This window comes from Mustela nivalis (assembly GCF_964662115.1).
Source record: "Mustela nivalis genome assembly, chromosome: 4".
In the NCBI taxonomy this organism is placed as follows: domain Eukaryota; kingdom Metazoa; phylum Chordata; class Mammalia; order Carnivora; family Mustelidae; genus Mustela; species Mustela nivalis.
In genome coordinates, this window is record NC_139023.1 from 94,918,098 (window position 1) to 94,931,855 (window position 13,758).

At 33.2% G+C, this 13,758-nt stretch overlaps 1 protein-coding gene and 1 long non-coding RNA gene across 35 annotated transcripts in view; one reads left to right on the forward strand and one right to left on the reverse strand.

The window, feature by feature from the left end:
* The window catches only part of CAMK2D (calcium/calmodulin dependent protein kinase II delta), a 330,054-nt gene that overhangs the window by 302,347 nt on the left and 13,949 nt on the right, over positions 1–13,758 (forward strand). The gene's annotated exons all lie outside the window — the stretch shown is intronic.
* Positions 1–13,758, reverse strand: part of LOC309863309 — a 113,727-nt gene that overhangs the window by 11,984 nt on the left and 87,985 nt on the right. The window lies entirely within an intron of this gene.

The window sequence follows — 13,758 nt, forward strand, 5'->3', positions numbered from 1 at the left end:
GCTTTGGGAGGTCAAATGTTTCTAGGCATGTATCCATTTCTTCTTGGTTGTCTAATTTGTTGGCATGTAGTTTTTCATAATATTCTCTTATAGTTTGTATTGCATTGGTGTTGGTTGTTATCTCTTCTTTCACTGGTGATTTTGCTTATTTTGAGTTCTCTCTCTCTCTCTTTTTGATGAGTCTGGCTTTTGTTCATCTTCTCAAAGAACCAGGTCTTGCTTTCATTGATCTGTTTCTCTGTTTTTTAAGTTTCTTTCTGCTCTCATCTTTATTATTTCCTTTATTCTGCTGGTTTCAGGTTTTATTTATTCTTTTTCTAGCTTCTTCAGGTGTAATGTTAGCTTGTTTATTTGAGATTTTTCTTGCTTCTTGAGGTTGTCCCGTATTACTATAAACTTCCCTCTTAGAACTACTTTTTCTGCATCCCAAAGGTTTTGGACCATTTTGCTTTCATTTTCATTTCTTAATATGATTTCTTAATATGATTTCTTCTTTGATCAATTTCCAAATCATGATTAAACTACCATTTTTATAACTTTGAATTCATTTTAATAATTCAGAGTTTAAAAATCTAACAAATACTATTCTTAGATATTTATGTGGAAGTTAAAAGAGGTAATGAGACTTACAATTTATGTAATTAAAAATTTTGTAGTCAACAAGATTTAATTTACATTATACTATAGTTGCATATATATTGAGTGTAAAACTTTATTTTTTCCATGTATCTCTATTTCCTGTTATCTAATAAAAATGGTCCAATTGAATAAGCAACTACATTTAAAGTTATGTGCAAGTTTTAATGTATTTTATTACTTTCCTCTGTCTCCTTTGCCTTTTCAGATTGTAATTTCATTACTTTTTTTAATGACTTAAAAAATTATTAGCAAGGATGTAATTGGAATCCAGAGTTTACACTGTTGTTTATAGTTCTTTTACCTAACTTACTTAGAGCAAGTTGTATAACTTTGTGCCTCAGCCTTCCTGGTTACAGAATTTAGATACTGAAATCAGTAATACAGAGTTGTAAGGCTTTTATCTACCCTACTTTAATGCAATACTACTAAGATTGTTATGAGGTCTTATATTTTTTATGTGTGAGCAATTATACATTATAAAGTAATATATAACAAATATAGATAGTAATAATATAAATTATCCAAAGCAATTATAAAAAGACATTTAATTCAAAGTTGAATACAGGAATAAATTGCTGCAGTTTTGTGGAATATTATTACAATGGAAAAAAATTGTGTCTACCAGACTGTATATTCAAAATGTTATCATGGCACTAATAACTGTAAAATTAGTTCTTTAAATACATCCCACTAAGAATTATTATCAGGCTATATTTCATGTTTTTAAAATATCTTCAAATATATATATATAAAATATAAAATATCTACTATATAAAATTATTTTACTTCATATATTTCCATGCAGAAGTTAAATTACAACTATGTTTTTATTAGCTATGAATTATATAATTCTGAAATTATTTATTAGATTAAAATGCTTTAATAAAATACTATCTCCTTTGCTGAGTTTGTATTATTTTCTATCAATAACTATATCTAGAAATTATGTGAAATTATGTCTGTATTATTTAGTGATTCTTCTTATACATCAGTGAATCAGTAAAATGGCCTTTGTTGTTGGTGGTGATGGTGGTATGTACTTCTGCTCAGACCCCTTTGATTTGCGCAGAGGCATTAGGTGTAAAGTAGTCAAATAAATCTGACTCCTGGGCATTTTTACTATTTTACCTGATTACAGATCATTCAATTTCAGACCATGTTAGGTGGAAAACTAAGATATTACAAGAGGAAACAGAGAAGGCATTACTGAATGAGGATCTTGATAGAAGAGATTATGTAGAAGTAAAGGATTTTTTTTTTTTTTGCATTTGGAATATATTAGATACTCTGTTCCTCTACTAGAATGTAGATTTCTTCATTATTCAATTCAAATAGTCAATGAATATTCTGTGGGCACCTCTAATGTAAGTTTACTAAGTAGGCACTAGCCACATTTCTGGCCCTCATAAACAAGGCTAGAAAAGACAGAGATGATTCTGCATGATAATATACCTTCTTTGTTTCTGGCTGGTATTCAGATAATTCTAAAACAAGAAATAATGTTCATTAAATAAATATAAGGGCACAGAGTCATGTGTGAGCATCATAGAAAATTTCAGATGCTTGTAATACATGTAATTCCTTTTTTATTTTAAAGATTTATTTATTTGAGAGAGTGTGCATATATGTGCAGTTGCCCATGGGCACCTGTGAGTTGAGGGAGGCTCAGAGGAAGAGAATCTTCAAGCCCACTCCCAGCTGAGTACCTAGCCCAAGACAGGGCTGGATCATATGTAACATATGTATACATATGTAACATATGTAATTTCTAAAAAAGAGACCTCTACTTGAAATGTTTGATCCAATTTTGATTTTTAGAAAGAATTATTGAACACTCATTGTGTACTGGATATGGTAGATTAGGCTGAGGCTAATAAGGCTTACCTTTTTCCTCAAGGAGTTATTAGTCTTAAAGTATCCTCTTTAATGAAATTATACCTGCTGGTACATTCCGCAGTAAATGGCTATTTTCGCATTACAGTTTTGTTCTTTGTTAAAGAAAATTTCTTCCAGGATACATGAATAAAATGTTTGTACTTAATACTTAGTGAACTAGTCTATTTTCTTTCTTTTTCCTTCCTTCCTCCCTCCCTTTTTCTTTTTCTTTTTTCTTTCTTCCTTCCTTCCTTCTTTCCTTTCCTTTCCTTTCCTTTTTTTGATATGTAATGTAACATTGTTCTCTTGGCCAGTGTTGTTTAGCAGAATTTGCCAATCCATTATATGAAAATAAGCATCATGATTGGTACAAAAGGACTGATTTAGTTATTGGGATTGCTATGATTTGTTTAACTATGGTAAAATAAGTGTCCCTGCTAAAGCCATGCTATACTACTAATTATATGAAAAGTGTATACTTCATTTTATGTATATTTCAGTACCCAAAGGAAACAGTTTGCACTATGCAAATACCTTTGGATGGTTCATTTGATCTCTTTAGATTAGAACAGAAAATTAAAAACCTATACTTAAGTTTGAATATTCCCAAACTATTCAGTTGTGTGTTCTTTAAAAAAAAACCTAAAAATTCTTTGTAAAACTGTTTCATGTTATAGATTGAGACATGCTTTTAAAATGTCAGTGATTACTGACACTTCCAGAAAACATTCCTCTTTATTTCTCCTCACCTACATCATCCTATCCGTGCAAGTCTGCAATGTTTTGATCTAATTGCATTATTCCAATATTTCATATCTCCAACTTTTTTCATGTATCTGTGTTCAAATGCATCTATGAAAACTGAATTTGACATACCTATGGTATATTCTATATCCTTTAATACTCCTGGGTCATCATCTTAGAGCTTTGTCTCCTCAGTTTTGATTACACCCTACATCCAGTCTATCAATCAGTCAATCAGCAAATTCTACTGTTTCTCCTTGTAAAATATGCACATTTTCCCCCCATTTAACAACTGCTCACCAACCTCCACTTCTACCACCCTGGTCCAAGATACTGTCATTTTTGTTGCCCATATCATTGACATGACTTCCTTAGCTACTCTCCGTGCTCTCAATATTTATTGACTTGTTTAATGTCTCTCTGTTCCTCTACTAGAATGTAGATTTCTTCAGAGGAGAGATTTTTATTTTGTCCTCTGCTGTATCTGCCATATCTAGACCAGTGCTTGGTAATAGTAGGAATAACAAATACTTAATTGATGGAGGAAGGAAATATGGTGGATATCAACCATGCCATTTCCTACTGGCCAGTAAAATGATAAAAATTCTCTAAAATTATGATCTCATCACACTTTTTATCTTTATTGGTTTTTATAAACATGTCCTTTCCCCCTCCCCTCCATACTTAGGAGCTAAAAATATAAAATTGCAAATTTAAAAAGTAACCCACATAGAATCCTCTTTCCTGTTTGGGTGGAGCATGTGCTTTGATGTCAAAAATACTAGGTTTGAATCCCAGCCCAGCCCTTCCTTGATGGGCTATGTAATCCAATTGCTCATGTAAACCTCTCTGAGGTTCATAGTATCTCACTTCTTAACCATTTTTTTTACCTTCAAAAGTGACAGTGTCATATGCAATAATAATAATAATAAAGCGTGGTCATGTTCGTAATGCTTGTTAAATGCCTGGCCCATGATAGTTGCTTAGTCAAATTATATTATTTCTGCCATTATTTCCTAATATTAGATGATATAAGCACAAAGGTTCACAATTAAAAGAAACTGTAAATTTAAAGGGACCTTTTTTTTTTTAATTTTAGCATCAGTGTTTCTACTTTCTAAGCCATTTATTTCAGATAAGTGGCTAAATATCTCTAAGTGTTAAGATCCATATATATAATCCAGCCAACTTACATACATAAACATAAAAGCTGCCCAAGTACAGAAAATTTCATTTTTTTGCCTTAAAATAGAAGTTCATATTTTTTAAAGCTTTTATTAAAGTAACAGTATTCTTTTAACTGATGAACTTTAAAGTTAGATTATTTTAATTCACTGCTTTTTTCCTTCTATGGTACAATATGGTAGACATTCAATAAATTAGTAAATTATTTATGAGGTTTTTACATTAAAATTTTGAGTTCAGAAACATACTTTGTTTCTAATTAAACATAAATACTTTAAGTAATGATTCAGTATTCCCTCATCTAAACTTATCTTTTGTCCTTGAATGTTTTCAAGTGTTTTGAAAAATTAGCTCACTTTTGGCTATTTTGATTATTCTTGTTGAGAGTTAAAAATATGTAGACTGACCGTTTTCCACAAAAATAAAACACTTACTTAAAAAGAAGCATATATATGCAAAATTATTTATACACTTCTCAAAGCAAAATGTCTTAAGAACCATAACATAAAATATCCCTCTTGGAGATTATAATTTTCCAGTTCAGTGTTTCCTCATAGGGCCACTAACCATCTTCGTAGAAGTTAGCCAATCAAGTGTGAAAGACCTATTTGTTTGTTAAATAATTTATTACACAGGATTACCAATTTCTTTAACACCACTACATATGGTTATTTAGTATATGTCCATATAGCAAAACACAGATGACAGATGTTAAGGAGAGAATTTTGGTTTCTATTACTCAAACTTTTAGGAAGTTTGAATAATAGAAAACCCATTGCTATTATATGTTTTCAAATTTAAAATGTGAGAAAAGAAGAAAAAATGCTGCTCCAAATTCTCATTCATTTATAATTTGAACTAGGGCATATTTTCAGTTGGGGAAAGTAATTTGTGGTGGTGGTATCTGTTTTGAGTAGAGAATATTTTTTATTGCATACCTAGCCTACTTTACTCAGACTTCTAGTATTCTAGTGAAGTATTGTATCACATTATATAAAATTAAGATGAACAAAAATGTAAAGATATTCCTGAATGGTAGAGACGTACCTCTGAAAAGGTTAGTGGTATTAAATGACAGAAAAGGTAGCCTATTTAAAAGAGACTGCCATAATTTTTTAGAGGTATTTTACTAGTACAGAAAAAGTGTGAGTATATGGGATTGTGTATTTTTAAATCTTTTTTCAAGAAATAGAAGGTTTTCATTCATAACCTATACAAGTAGAAAGAAGGGTAGTGTAAGATGGGATTTTATAATAGTATCATTTAACTAAAGAGCTAATAAAAATGAAATGTGGTATTTACTTGGTATGGAGGAGAAAACAACAGAAAACTGTTTGAGATAAATGTCAGAGGATCTTTACCAGAGTTGGTATCCTTAGAGTCTATATTAGAATTTTCTAACATGAGCAGTGTTGTGAGTTATTGAAGAATTTCCTTATTAGTGTTATTTAAGTTATACCTCACTTCTCACCCTTTTGTTTTGTGTAATCTGCCTATAGAAGTGCAAGAGATAATTTTTAAAGATGTTTCCTGTGGTCTACCCTGCTGAACTCCTAAGTCAGTATCTCCTTTTTAGCTCAAAATTATTCTCTGTGGAAGGTTCTTATTATTGTCTTAATCTCAGTTAACATAATATAGACTTGTATGTTGTAAGTGTGGACTGGACTGTTAATTACTCATCAAATAACCTGAATGGTGTCTTTGATGAATGGTCATCATTTGAATTCAGTAGAAAAAGGCAAAGCAATATTATTCCCTACTCAAAAATACTGTATGCACTCTGAGTTACATTTTGTAATAATTTGTTAATTTATTATAATTTACATTTATAATACTTCCTGGAATAAATGGGGATGACAGTAATATGTTCTGAAATGTATGGTTCATAAATTTAATTATTACTGTGGTCACATTGGTTAAACCAAGAATAACTTCACTGGGTTTATAAAATTTGGCCAAGATAGTCCAACAAGTACTTTTACATTAATTTCCCAAGCTGAATTTAGCACAGGATATCCTAGAGCTGAACTGTTAATATAGTTTAATATAGTGCCAATGTGAGGTATCACTTGAATAAAAAGCATTAGCTCTGAAAACTCACTTGAAAATTCTGGTCTAATAGGATATTTTCACCTTTCCAAATTGAGCTTTGAAAAATGTAGTAACTAGTCACAGAAATGACTCTTGGTCCTATGAGTCCTACCAGTGTGATCTGTCAGATGCATGGGGACAACAGAAGAGTTATAGGAATTTACATCATTTTGTGAGAGGAAGTGTGTGTGTGTGTGTGTATGTGTGTGTGTGAGAGAGAGAGAGAGAGAGAGAAAAGTGGGAGGTATGTGTAAACAGTTTTGCTCTAAATCTAAGTCACAAGTTGTGACAAACCATTGTAAATTTATATCCAGACTGACTGCAACAATGCCTTTTCAATCCAGTGGTCTGGCATCTCAAAAGGCAACAATGATCATCAAAGTTAAGCATATAGGTACATAAATATTACATTTAACTTTGGTCTTTGTACCTACAGTGTCATAAACAACTGTATTATATAACTGACTTACCAAGAGAATTTATCATTATTCCATAATTTTCCAATTTAAAAAAAAAGCTCCTTATTTATGTTATTTGTCTTATAAGCTTGTTCCACTAGTTCCCTAATTTACTATTGATTATACATGCTCTAGTACTCTTGAATAATGTATGAGTGCAACTGGATTCTATGATGTGTTTGTGAATTGGCCTCTCTCTTCCCACTTCATTGGACCTCATCTGCCCTTTCAGTTCTCATTTATTGATTCTGGAAGCTATGGATTGGATAATGATAGACTTTGTAATGAAAGCACAAGCTACTATTTTTGCAGCTGCTGAAAATGAGAATTAGCTAGAAAGTGTAGAATTACAATTACAGGAGATGGTGTTGCATATTTTTGGGTGGTAGTAAGATCTGTTGTGTTATCTTAGCAGCTTCATCAAAGGGAATGGTTCAAAATGGGACAAGCAGAAGTACTTAACACAAAAATGCAAAATGACATTCTTTGAATTAAAATATCCATATAGTGGTAGGTGAGAAAAAAAAAACTGCTTTAACTTCAGTCTTACTGAGATAACACTGCCGTGAGAAGTACTGAAATATGACTAAGCTTGTGTGAACCTGGAGACAAGGAGAAAAGACTTTAGGTCAGCTGGGACTCAATAAATGTGGAGGCAGAATAATATTGTATACTCTTACTATACTCTATTACTATAATTAGCCTAATTCTTTCTCTAATAGCAAATCCAAGGATATCACACTTCAGTTAATTTTGGTAGGATTTTGTTGGTTTGCTTGCTTGCTTTTTATTTTTGGTTTTTGCAAAACAAGGATTTAAAATGGTTTTGTATATAGAGGACATGCTCTTAAGCTTCTCTTGCATTCACAAATCTACCAGTTGAATTATTCAGGAAAGTGTAGTTATCAATAAACTTACCCAAGAATGTACTGAATTCTATTTCTTTGTTAAATACAAATTATATACTTTTTATATAGCAACAGAATAAGTTATTAAAAATAAAATATCAAGCTAAACAACAACAGTAGAAACGGGGGGTGGGGGGGGGAGAGCCTACTCTCATCACTGCACAGTCTTTTAACCCTTCGCAGATTTTTTTTCTTTTCTTTTTTTTTTTACTTCTGGATATTCATACTAAAGGACAAAGCATTAATACTTTGACAATTACCTTGACCTGAAAGACACATGCTGTTTTTTGGGGGTTGGGGGGGGGGGGGGTTTGCTGATACTATGTAAAATTGATTGAAGTTGTTAATTGGACTCATTATAATTTTGGGGTTTGGGGAAAGTTAAATTTCCTTCATATCAAAAAAACAAAAACAACTTTCCAAATACTTAAAAATTCTAAGTCTCATTGTCTCTTTTCCAAGTCTTACTATTTGCTTTTGAGAAAATAACTTTGTCACCTTAGTTCTGCAATGAAAGAGATACTCCTTGAGAAAGCCTAGTATATCTTTTATCATTCAGTATAAACTTGAATGCCAGGAGACTACAAGTTTTTTTAAATATATAATTTATATATAGCACTATATAAGTTTAAGGTATACAGTGTAATGATTTGACTTACATATATTGTGAAATGATTACCATAATAAGTTTAGTTCTACATCTAAAATAGATAGCAAAAAAAAAAAAAAAAGGTAAAGAAATGTTAAAAATTTTTTTCTTCTGATGAGAACACTTGGAATCAACTTCCTTAACAACTTATACCATCCAATAGTGTTAACTGTAGTCATCATGTTGTTCATTACATCCCTAGGACTTATTTACCTTATAAGTGGAAGTTTGTACCTTTTGACCACTTACCTTCAACTCCCCTTCCCCTATCCTGGTATTGCCTCTGGTAACCAGAAATCTGATTTCTTTTTCTATGAGTTTGTTGTTTGTCTGGTTGGTAGATCCCATATATAGGTGAAAGCATACTGTATTTATCATTCTCTGTATGACTTATTTCACTTAACATAATGCCCACAAGGTGAATGCACATTATTGAGGAGACTACAATTTTAATCCTCAAGCAGCTGATGTGAATCTTTAAACTAGTTTCTTAAAATCTTTTTCTTCCATGTCGTCATCTCTTAACTGTAAGCACTATCACACCTATCTGATTCAGACACATCTTAATACTAAAATACTCAGGGTGCCTGGGTGGCTCAGTCCATTAAGCATCTGCCTTCGGCTTAGGTCATGATCTCAGGGTCCTGGGATGAGTCCCACATCTATCCGGCTCCTTGCTTAGCGGGGAGTCTGCTTCTCCCTCTCACTCTGTGCTCTCCCTCTCTCAAATAAATAAATAAAACCTTAAAAAAAATATTAAATACTCAATGGTCTTCACAATGTTGTGCTACTTCTAGCTTAAGTTAGCTGAGGATTGAACAGTTATTCAATTGCTTTTAATGTGGCTAGACTGAATTCTTTCATATAAGCAAATATTCTATATAACCATATATAGTTTTTTAAACTCTAAAACTTTTACTTAAGCCATTTTTAATGAAAAACTAAATACACATCCCTTAACTTCTTTTAAAAATAGTAAATATGTTATTTTTTAGATCTACAGTCATTTTAGGAATGACCTCACCATACTTTAAAACCCAGTGATATCCTCACAAACTTTTTAAAAAATGTAATCCTATTTTCACTTATACTAAATGACCCTAATGCTAGAGTTTTCTGTTTTCAAATATTTGCTAATCATTTTATTATTGGGTAATAACAACTTAACAGGACTAAGACTAATAGTATTTCTTCCACCAATTAACATTTTATGCTTTGAAACTTTGAAACTTTGTTCTGTTTTTATAGAACAAAGCACAAAGATGATGTGAATAATTTTTTTTTTTTTAATTTTGAGGGCCTCTAGTGATTAAAGAGGTGAGTTGTTGACTTTCTGAACAGGTGGTTTCTGGATAAGTGAGCTTTACAACAATTCTTGAATAGAAATTTGGTAATTTCTAGGCTTTAATTTGAATAAAATATTATAGATTAAACCAGTCAACTCTAAAATTTTCTATGGGCTTGATTTTAAAAGCCAAAATAATGTAAATTACTCTCCTAAATGTTAATACATCAAACTAGTGAAATAAAAACGAAATCACTAAGAAACAAGCTGTTAATTGCATAGGAAATGCTAGACAGCTGAGTTGATAGGCACCTTTTTCTCTAAAACTATCAAGAGCATGAAAATAATCCTAATTTGTAGATTTGTCTAAGATAATAACTATTCCTAAGAGTTCTTTTTGTTAATGGCAGCATGGGAAAAAATAGTAAAAACATGGGGCACTTCATTTTGTGAAACTGGTATAATAATTAATTACAACCTTGGCCCAGTAATTCAGTAGTCAGTCATCTTGCCAGAGTAAGTTCAAAGTCACTTAGGTGGTTCGTTTAAGTTTATGATTTCAAAATATTGAATTAGGCACTGTGGTCTGGAAAGGAACATAGATTAGTGAATTAAACAGATATCTCAGCCAAATAAAGCTCCAGCCCTGGCACAGTTTCTGACTTCACTGGATGACCTGAGCAAGTCACTTAACCTCCCTGTCCTTTAAGTCTCTGCCCAATACCTCTGAGAAATGTAGAAAGAAGTTAAATTAAATAGAACTGTACCTGTTGGCAAAAAGTAGATGAGTGGAGCACCTGGGTGGCTCAGTCAGTTGAAGCATCTAACTCCTGGTTTCAGTTCAGGACATGATCTCAGGGTGAGGAGATGGAACCCTATCCAGGGCTCCTTGCTCAGCAGAATCTGCTTGAGATTCTCTGTCTGCCTACCCCCACCTCTGATCGCTCTCTCTCAAATAAAGAAATAAATCTTTTTTTTAAGTGAGCAGAATTGCTAATAAGCTAATATACCTCAAAAGGCTCTAATTTTAATTGTGTAACTTTTGATCATTGAATAAGTTATTAACCTTTAGGCACAGTTCTCTAAAAGATTTCAGTGTGTGATACTCTGCTAACATTTTAGTAGAGATCAATTTGCATCAATAAATTCAGTTCATTTCCTAGTCCAAGTCCATAGTAGGCCAGATAGCCTTCTGAATAAGGTTTATTATCAAGTTTAATTTCAGCAAATTGGTTAATCCAAAATCTATAACTACTGAAAAGCTCAAGCTTGAATAACTAGAACCTTTCTCTGTACTCAATTCCCTTGAAAAGAAATTACAAGTTTAAACATTGACTAGATATGCCTAGTTTCTCTTCCTGGGCCTATGCAGATTACTCTGGCATCTAAAATACCATGGCCTCTACTGATTCTGAGATATGCAAGATCCATGAGCGCCTTTTCATTTAGCACCCTCACATTCAGACTGCTATCAGACATCATCATCATCACCTATATACTTGGCATTATTCTAATGTTTCAAAATGTACATGATATTTTATAGGCCTTACCTGTGCATTTATTCATATGTGCATGCATTTATAGACATTTACTCAGTGCTAGGCATTGAAGCTAGAAAACAGTCAAGTCCTGGGCAGAAATATGAACATCCTGTGGTGATGCTTTAGGAGAACTGCAATATGACCAAAAAGCTGCAAATGGAGCCAAAGGAAAGTCTATAAGGAAGAGATAATTTTGGAGCAGAATATTGAAGATTTTCAGACAGAAGAGGGAGGGTTTCTGGAGAGGAAAGGCACAGCATTATCTAGAGCCAGGACCCCTGATTAAGAGTGAAGCCTTTGGTGAAGTTGTAGAATAGGTTCTGTGGGACTCCTGGGGGGGGGGGGAAAGTGTCAAGAGTCAAAGCTAGAAAAATAAAGTAGGGAGACCTTTCAAGAACAAAGCAGCTTGGGCTTGGCCTCTAGACGGTGGAGGAGAGGCACGGTTAGCTCTATTCTGTAGAGATGATTTTGCAACAGTGAGGGGTGGATGGTGGGAGGGTGTGGGATGTGACCTTGGAGCAGGAGAGGTTAGGAACAACTAAAAGCCTGAATTTGAGTAGTGGCCATTAGCCTAAAGAGGAAGAAATGGATCTGAGAAAGATTTGGATGAGTGAAGAAGACTGGTGATCAGCTATATGAAGAATTGAAAGAAAAGTAAGTGTCAAGGCTTTTGGTTTGGACAACTGAGTAGATAATGTCCTCATTATCCAAGATGAGTGATATAAGAGAAGCAGTGGATTATGCAAGGGAGATACTTGAGGTCCATCTTGGGCACCACTACTAGGTCTGAAATGCCAGAATAACCGGAGATGTTACAGTGCAGTTAGAAATATGAACTTGGAGCCTAGAAAGGTTTAAGGTTAGTAATAGAGATTTGGCAGTCTTCTTTATGTGGTCAAAGGCAGAGAATAAGTAAGACTGCCAAGGACAAGCAAAAAGATGAACAGGCTGAGGATATACATTGGGAAACATCATCATAGCTGATAATGAAAAGTTATGACTTGTGGAGGACAGAATATGAGGGCAAGACTGGTAAAATTGTGGTCTCATTAGCAAAAGTGAGGAAATTAGAGAAGGAAATTTGATGTTTAGTTTTAGACAAGTTGAAGATTTTTTTTTTCATCATCAGTAGGCAACAAGACATGATGCTTTATATCTAAATTGTTTCCATTTATCAATTATATATATTTTTAAAGGCTATCTGACCCTCACTAAGAAATGTATATGTTGGAAAGGCCATTGGATTGGGAGTCAGAAAGTGCTTGAGTTTGTTCTGGACCACTATTCATTCAAATACTTATTAAACATGTACTGTGCTAGATATTGGGTTGCAGTGGTAAGGTATCTGCCCCCATGGAGTTTACAAATAGAGAAAATGTAATCAAATATACACAAATAAATACTTAAATACATGTGTACTAAATGATTTTAAATAGCAGTTGTAGGATATGTGTGAATTTAAAACACATTGATCGAGACCTCTCCTAAAATGAGGGACAGGGAAGGCTTTTTTTGAAGAAATAATAATTGAGATTTGATTAAAGTAGAAGCAGAGATAGGGGACAGTTTTCCAGAAAGAGAGGATAATACATATGAAGGGCTGACAAAAGAAGGAAGCATGGCCATTTTGAATTTCTGAGAGTAGGCTATATGGATTGATTGGAGAGGATAAAGTAAAAGAGCCTTTGAATGGGTCTGGTGAGATGGGCAGAGTCTAGATGATTGAAGATTTCATATGTCTCCAGATATTTATTCTGGAAAAGAAGTGGTGGGTGCTTCCACCAGAGTGGTAGTGAAGAAGGAACGAAGTAAACTAATATTTAAGACATTTTAAAAAATAATATCAGCAGAACTTTAAAAATTAGTGTGGGTGGGGTGAGGGAGTCAAAGACGAATCTCGGGGTTTTTTCTGGTTTGCACAACTGGATGATGATGTTGCCATTTTACTAAGAGGGAGATCCCTGGAAAAGCAAATAGATTTGTGGGGGAGTAGGAGTTCATAAGCTCAGTTTAGAGTATGTTGAGTTAAAGAAATATTTGAAATATCCAGGTGAAGATTCCAAAATAGGCATTGACACACACATCTGAAGGAAAGAACTAGAAAAAAGGAAGCAACAAGGCAGGAGTCATTGGACCATAAATGTCGATATAAAACACTGGTGTGGACAGGATCATAGGGATAACAGTGTCTACGGAGAGGAGGGCCTCGACTCAAACCTTTAAAAGGAATTAAAACATATAAAGTCCAGGTAGAGAAAGATAACATAGCAGATGAGAGTGAGATCATGTGACCACATAATTAGTAAGAAAAGCAGGAAAAAAGTGAGTATTTCAGGAAGGAGGGAAGGAGTAATCAGCAAACACTGTGCCTTTGGGCAGTGCT